Source organism: Drosophila sulfurigaster, chromosome 4 (genome assembly GCF_023558435.1).
Source record: "Drosophila sulfurigaster albostrigata strain 15112-1811.04 chromosome 4, ASM2355843v2, whole genome shotgun sequence".
In the NCBI taxonomy this organism is placed as follows: Eukaryota; Metazoa; Arthropoda; class Insecta; order Diptera; family Drosophilidae; genus Drosophila; species Drosophila sulfurigaster.
Genome location: NC_084884.1, coordinates 602,538 through 611,013, shown reverse-complemented (window position 1 = coordinate 611,013; position 8,476 = coordinate 602,538). Strand labels below are relative to the sequence as shown.

The following is an 8,476-nucleotide window of genomic DNA, read 5'->3' as shown; positions in this document are numbered from 1 at the left end:
CTACTGGCGGGGGTCCTTACTGCCAGCAACCGCTGACAGCCATGGAGAAGGCGTGGCGAAGCTCTGCGGGCTTTTGAGATGGACGAGGGAGTTGGTGCTCTGGCATTTGGAGCCCCAACCACCATGGTAGAAGAAGAGGTGGCTAAGGAAAAGCTGAGGAGATAGCCACAGAGGAGGCACCGAGGCGAAAGCGTCGCCACACAGCTGCGGAATTTGATTTGCAGAGTCTGAGCGTAGCTCAATTAGATGAAATTAAATCAATGAATTTAACAATGTCTGAGCATTTCCAAAAATGGAAAGTCTTCAACAAGAAGACTTAAATTTAAAAAGGAGCATTTCCAAAAAAAAGACTTATATTTAAAAAGGAGCTACTTTCTTGAAACTTGAACAAATTTAAAAAAAGAATAAATAAATACATTTTAATAAGTGCAATAAATAATTTGTTTATTTATTTTGTTATATAATAGAGCAATTTCGTGACGTACATTTCCTTCAATGTCATTATCATTCACAGCCTGTTCAATACCCTCCAATTGAAAGTCGTCACTTATTGAAAAATTCCGTTTTCTACATATGTTGTGCAAAGCACAGCATACGTTAACAATTTGGCAACAAAAATGGGCTGATAATTTAAGCATCGTTGTAAACAACGGAAACGTCTTTTAAGCACACCAATTGTTCTTTCTATTATGTTTCTGGCTCCAGCATGTCTTAAATTAAATCGATGCTGATACGTCCCCATCTCTGCGCTTCTGTAGGGAGTTAATACGAAACTCTCCTGTGTGTAGCCAGAATCTGCCAAAACAAAATATTCATTTATTGTCCTGGATAAATATTCCCTGGCGCTTGAATGATTCCAAATAAACGAATTATGACAGGATCCGGGGTGCGTCGCATCAATAGCTATAATCTCCATATTATAGTTGCAAACCTGTAGGTAGTTACGTAAAATCTTAACGTAACTATAACCAATTTAGACATTCTACTTCAACCATGCCGTTCATGCTGTAATAGCCCTTTCTGTTAAAAAAGAGGCATTATTTACAGGTTTCACTTTTTTTATATGAGTTCCATCCACGCAGGCGACTATTCTTAACAGTTTATATTTGCTAAAGAATTATTCGCTAGATTTCCGCATTTGCTGGCTAGACATCTGAAGGCAAATTGTATCCTGACAAAGAAGCCTATCCAGCAACATAATAAATATGTGGAGAATTTTTCCAAATGTGCTTCGTCCTATATTTATATGATAGTCCTTGGCGATTGAAAACTGATAACATCCAGTAGCAAGATATCGCAATACAGAAGCCAATTGCATTGAGTGAGACAGTGTGGTTACTTTTAAATGTGGCTTGACTGTCTCCAATATGTTTTTAAAAGTGTCTTTATCAATCCTAAATGATTGGACAAATCTGCAATAAACATAAATTAGAGGCGAAATTTTGAATGTTGTAAATGTGACTTACCGGTCGTCAGACATATTAAAAACACATGTATTATCTTAATTGCTTAGATTTTCTTAAGTCAAATAACTTTTGCTTTCTTTTGGCTTCGAAAGATGCAATTGAAAATAAAAAGGCATTTTTCGCGTTGTTTGCTTCTGACCAAAACTCAAATCAGATGTTTCGGCATCAAGAAATGATGAGAAAGGAAACGAAAACCAAAAGTGAAAACCGGAGCATGCCTGATTTTGTGTGTATCGAAGTATGAAAATGTATGTGTATGTATGTCTGTGTATGTTTGAACACTGCACTATGGGCAAAAATTCCCCAATTGCGGCATTTTACCATTTTTGAACATAGAAGTGAAACTTTGTACATATACCTGCTTCACAGCAGTTTGTTGGCGGTTGTTTTTGCTCCAAAAATCAAGCAAGGTTGAAAAATAAGACGTAATTGAGTTTTGCCGTAAATCGGGCAAAAACGGGCAACAATGTTAATCACTATTTGATTGTTAACAGTTTGGTTAATAACATTCAGCTTTAATATTGCCTCGACCGGCCTAGACGCACTAGTTACACTCCACAGAAACACAAATACATTTGTTACCAAGGACCTAAAAACATACCAACACATTGCACGATTGGACAATATATCACATGTACTACAAATTTAGTGCCAATAATTAATATTACATACCTTGACGATTAAATTCCATTCCAATTCAAGCTTTTTGTTTGATTTAATATTTGAATATAAAATTGACAGAAAAAATCACAAATTTTCCCGCCAATTTTTTTTTTAGAGGGTCCAGACCATAGTCTTTAAATATGGGCAAATAACAAATTATCAACGAAGTCTAAAATTTTTAAAAATATGTTTCAGTATTCTTGAAGTATTCTAATTTCCACAGAATATATCACTTGGAAAAAATGAAAAGGTTAGGGAATGTCGAGTGCGACTACCGCTGCTTTGCTAATCTATTACTTCACTCGCAGAAGTACTTGCAGTATGTACTTACGACTCTTCAGGCTTGGGATGGAACTTGGGAACTAGACGACTTGAAAATAGTTATATGGTCTGATGAAACGAAATTGAATCGATTCCAGTCGGATTGTAAACAATATTGGAAGAAAATAGATGATACTATGCAAAAGGAAGACTTTCTAGATATTTTGCAAACCCATATTTGCGACTTTGTTGACAAATGTGCATATAAGGAGAGAGACATCACATTTCAACAAGATGGAGATCCAAAACACACGTCCAAAATCTTCAAGGAATGGATCGCAGAACAACATTTTAAGTTAAAGGAGTGGCCAGCAGAGAGTCCTGATCTCAATCCGATCGAAAATTTTTGGTCGATAATGAAAAACCGATTGGGACTCTACGAATCAGTACCAGCAAGCTAGCGCGAGATGCAGCGACGAGTCCAGCAAGAATGGAGAGCTATTCTAAAATAAATAATACCTAATTTGGCAGAAAATATACCAGAATGAAAAAATATCACAATTACAAATATCGCTCTTTGGACCACGTATTAAAAAAAAAGCGTTTGTTGAAGTGTTCAAAATGAGCATAACTGAGTACATGCGAGTTTTTTTTGGTTTTTATTTCCTAAATAAACCAATTAGTTTTTTTATATTTTGTATAAGATGTTGTTAATAAATATTCAAAGAATAAACACAAAAATGTGGGCTCATTTACTTCAGTAATTTTTTTTTATGCGGACCCAAAGTCAGTAGTTGCAAAGATGTACTCAGTCTTGCACGCCACTGTATGTATGTAAATTAACAAAATTGATTAAATTTTTGTTAAAAAAGCCAAGTGCTTTATTTCGGAGTTGGATTAGAACTTAAACAATCTAAATTATTAAAAATAAAGCTCTGCTGCTGAAGTGACTACTTGTGGTTCGTCGCTGTCGCTGCCGGATGTAGCCGCGCTGGGTGTTGGTGTCCGAGGCTTGGTCCCACGGTTTGGGCGTTACGCAAGGTTCTGGACATTGGAGATGGTTTCTGATGACGAGGCGCACGTGACTATGGTTATGTGCAGGTGCGCCGTTGGTTTGGACATGTTCTATCTCGCTCTTGTTGCCAACGATTGGTGGCATAGGTGGTAAAGGATCAACGTGACGTACTCTCTGTTTGTATAAGAGGTTCCTTTTATTATGATCGATGCATTTTTGGCTTGGACAAGGTAAGATCCATGTAGATGCAGCTGTTCTTGGTCAATGTTGATCGTTCCATCAAAGTTATTCAATAAGATGACTCCGCAAAGAATTTTTTCGTGTTCCGGGATGTGTTGACTATTTATTCGCAGACAATTAGGTTGTTTCATTTGCAGTAGTGCAGTTTCACAGGTATTGTTACTTAGGTCTATTAAATTTTCTCGTTTACATATTGACTTATCATTAATTGTTTCGCAAGTTTCTTTGATTCCAAATATTGTTTCATTTCATTGAATTATTAGGGCGAACTTGATTTTATTAATTACATTTTCTCTTCTTATTGGTTTTATTAATATTCTTTGACAAAGGTTTTCTTCTATTGTGGATAGACTGATAATATAAAGAATGTCTTTTCCGTTTGGAGCTACTTTAATTTTTGCGAATTCAAGTAATTCCTCTATATTTATGAACAAATTGTTGGAATTTTTCACTAACTTTTCAATGAATTGAATTTCAATAGTTGATAGTAGAATGGAATTTATTGTATTTGTCTTAGCCCAATTAATTGCATAAATCATCAGTTTCTATTTCGATATTATTGGTTGATTGACTTTCTTTTGTTAATTTTAGTATGGCGTTTGTGCTTTCTCGGATTTCTTTAATTTTGTCGCTAAAAAGTCTGTTTATTACTACTTGCTTATTATTATTTTCTAATTGTTCGTTCATTTTATTTAGGATGATCTCGTGATCATGGTGGTCTGGGCTTCCGGCTCTTATTATTTATTATTTGATAGATGCTGAGTTTAAGGCGCTTTCATTGTCCATTACGACTACTTTGGGTATCCCAAAAGCTATCAACATTTCCCTCAATGGAATCATAGACATAAGACATAAGTCTTGGGAAGCTCTGGATTTCAGAACCTTCACTTGAGCATACTATTTGGAAAATTTGTCGATGCCTGTCAAGATATTGAGTTTTCGGAGCATTTCTATAATTGGCTATGGCCAATTATGGCTATTGCAATTACTTTTTATTCATTTGGGGAAAAAGAATTTTCTGAGGATTTGTTGCGATGCGCTCTTTTATTTCCTGTACCATCAAATCATTTTGTCTGCTTTCTGAATTAACGTCTTCTACTATACCCTGTGCGAACCGGATTTTATAAGAAATAAAATGTAATGGATAAAAATGTTGGATCTTTCCCATGATATTTTCGGAAGTGTGAATTCCATTTAGTATCTTGGGGTCTAATCTTTATTTCATTATTTCTATGAGGTCTTTCTCTGTGTAAGATGGTCTTTTTACTATGTGTCTGTGATAAGCGGAAAATGGGATTTCGAAATTGTATGATGGATTATCATCAGTGAGTAGGAATAACTGGTTTTTGAAAACATTGATGGTACTTTTTACGGAATATTTCAGGTTAGAGGTGCCAGCCTGTATTTTAACTCGTAGTTAAATTCTTCCATGAAACTTTTCCAACGCTTAAGCTTTCCGTTATGGTTTTTCTTGCTTAGTGCAAAGGTGAGAGGTTGGTGATCTGTGAATATCACAACTTAACGGTACCATATAGGTAATTTCTCAGGCTTTGCAATGCACATACGATTGCTTTCTCGTTAACGGCGTAATTTTCTTCCGTTTTTGACAAGGTACGAGAAATAAATGTGATTGGTTTGCCCTTCTGCTCTAGTACACCTCCGATTGCGAAGTTAGATGCATCTGTTGTCTAATGAAATTCCTTCTGGAAATTCGGATAGCTTAGGATAACATCTGCTGACCTAAGAGATAATTTACGTTTGTTGAAAGCTTCGATAGCTTCTGTTGGCGGGCGAACTAAATTTTCTACTGGGGCTTTGCCAGCGCATTTCCTACTGGGCATTTGAAATCGGTGATTCTCTTTTGCGCATTGGAATTTCACCGTTACGTTCGCTAGAAGTAGCAATGCAGCTGCAAATTTCGGCAGCGTGATTTACTTTGAATTTGTATTTGAGCCCAAGCAGAGGCAAATAATTGTTAACAATAAAATAGGGATTTGAAGGTGTGCGCAGAGCACGAATGTAAGTAAAATATGAAATTACAATGAAATGTACGAAATATAATGAAAATAATAAAGATTTCAGCAAATATTGATCCACTACAAGTTGTTGTTTTCGAGTAGTGGATTGCTCGAAGTACGAGCAACGGCACACCAACCAAGGCACGGATCCGGTGCCAACATTCTGAAATATTCTTGCTAAGACTGGAATATTCAGTCTTATTTTCGAATATCAGTCTGAATCTGGAATAATATCAGTTTTTGGAGATAAACATATTGTGTGTGGAGCACTTTGAAAGTTTGCAATTGGAGTCGTGACATAACCTCAACCACGACTATGGCAAATCGGGAGGAACATGTGCCTGGAAAGAGATGACGAGTGATGGTCAGCAATTAGATGGAGCTGCTCCTCAAGATCCAATTGGACCTGCCAATGGTTTACATGAAGCCGTTAATGTGCAGGCAGCTGTCGCGGGTTTTGAGCGCAATGGAGCAGCAAATATAGGCCGCTCATCTTCGTCATATGGAATCAGCACATCGTCGAGTTCATCAACTCCTATCCAGCATAAACCGGCAAACACACAAATGTACTTTGATAGTTCGGGATATGGCACGGTGGTCAACAAGCTCCATATGGATTCATCTCGTGGAGGATTGTCAATGCCATATCAAGCGAACACTGCAGCAGCAATGGGTGGTATAATCAATGGATTGCCACAGGCGGGATCAATGGGATTGCCCAGTAATCTTCAACAACCAAATGACATGCACGCTGCCAATTCATTGGCTAGAGTGGGCCTTTGACGGCAGCTCAAATTAGTGCACGACATGTCATCAGCCGAGATCTACCTACTTTCACTGGAAAGCCTGACGAATGGCTGCTGTTCATTAGCAATAATGAGCAGTCGACGGAAAGATGTGGATTCAGTAACGGGGAAAATCTTATACGCTTACAGAAGTGTCTTAAGGGCCAGGCACTGGAAGCGGTAGGCGGAAAATTGATGGTGCCAGATACAGTGCCGTATGCAATTGGAACATTGAGAATGCTGTATGGCTGACCAGAAATAGTTCACGCCGCGTTACAAGGAAAATTGAGAGACGAGCCAGCGATAAAGGCAGATAATTTGGACTCCGTCATTCGACTAGCCCTTGCTGTCCAAAATTACTGCGCAACTATGTCTGCATTGGGTCTTCATGACTTTTGCATGATCCTGTCTTGTTGAACGAATTGGTCGCAAGGATGCCGAGCAGTATGAAGTTGGACTGGGGTCGACACCGATTGGCAAATCAAAGCGTCAACATGGCCACATTCGACAATTGGCTTTTCAATGTGGCAATGTGTGCCAGTATGGTAACTCCGTATGATGTCGGACGAACGACCTCAGCCAAAGCTTCAAAAGAAAGGTTGTTTGTGCACAGTGTTAGCGACAACAATGAGGAGACTCAACAGCGACAGCATCATGGAGAATCAGAGAAGACTACATGCCCAAAATGTGGAGGCACGCACCGACTGTCGGAATGTGTCAACTTTCGAGCATTGAACGTTAAACAACGCTGGGAGTTTGTGAAATCGAAACGGCTTGTTTCTGTTGTTTCTGGCGGCATCTCGTACGAAACTGCAAAGCTAAAGAAACCTGTGGCGTCGATGGATGCAAATCAATTCACCACGTACTGCTGCATACCGCCGCAGGCAATGATGGCAGAAAGCTGACTGGGCAAACAGTGCCTCGATCTGCCAACAAGGAGGAGTCTTCAATCATGTTTCATGGAAAGACGGCGAGTAGCCCTCTCTTTCGCTATATCCCGATAACGATCCACGGCAAATCCAAATCTGTGAAAACATTTGCTTTGGCCGATGAAGGAGCTGCTTGTTCTTTAATTGAAAGATCCTTGTCTGACGAGCTCGAGCTAGAAGGACCGGCAACTCAATTGTGCCTGAAATGGACAGGTGATGTTTCTAAGGTTGAAAACAATTCGCAATCGTTGGACATCACTGTATCAACTACGAGTATGGAATCGCAGCGATACACTCTGAAAAGTGTGCGAACAGTGTCTGATCTGGACCTACCAGAGCAAAGCCTCGACCAGCAATTATTGGAGTCTCGAGTCACCTCTGTACGTTGCCTATAGATCCCTATTCCAACGTACGATCACGAATCATCATTGGACTCGACAACATTAAGTGGACTATTCCGCTGGAGTTGCATGAAAGTGAAGACGACGATGTTATTGCAGCACGTTGCAGGCTTGGCTGGGCTGTTTACGGCCGCTCAGCAAAGGAATACTCATCGATTCCACGCCTGCTACATATTTGCCAATGTAGTGAGTCTGGCAGTTTAGATGTTGCATTGAAAGATTACTTTTCTTTGAAATCTCTGGGAATTGTCGCTACGATCAATCCATTACGATCCAAAGACGATGAGCGATCGATGCAAATCATGGAAGCAACGACAACGTTCTTGGCAGACGAGAAAAGGTGGCAAACTGGACCACTGTGGAGATTCGACAAAGTGGTCTTGCCTGACTCCTATGAAATGTGTCTTAAGCGACTAAAATGTCTTGAATCGAAAATGTCGAAAGATCCGCAGTTACGCAACTTCATGCTAACGACGATGAAAAACTATAAGGAAAATCGTTACATCAGACGCCTGGATGATAGTGAGTTGGCGCGTAAAGATATAACATGGTTTCTTCCTATCTTTACCGTCACCAACCCTAACAAGAAGAAGACACGTTTAGTGTGGGACGCCGCAGCGAAGATCCAAGGAATGTCTCTAAACGACTGCCTGCTAAAGGGTCCTGACACACTTGCATCATTGATGGGCATTCTAATA

At 39.2% G+C, this 8,476-nt stretch overlaps 1 pseudogene; it reads right to left on the bottom strand.

Annotated features, from left to right (window-relative positions):
• On the bottom strand, positions 1 to 3,512 carry LOC133846904 (putative nuclease HARBI1; annotated as a pseudogene).
• Positions 3,513 to 8,476: the final 4,964 nt, after the last annotated feature.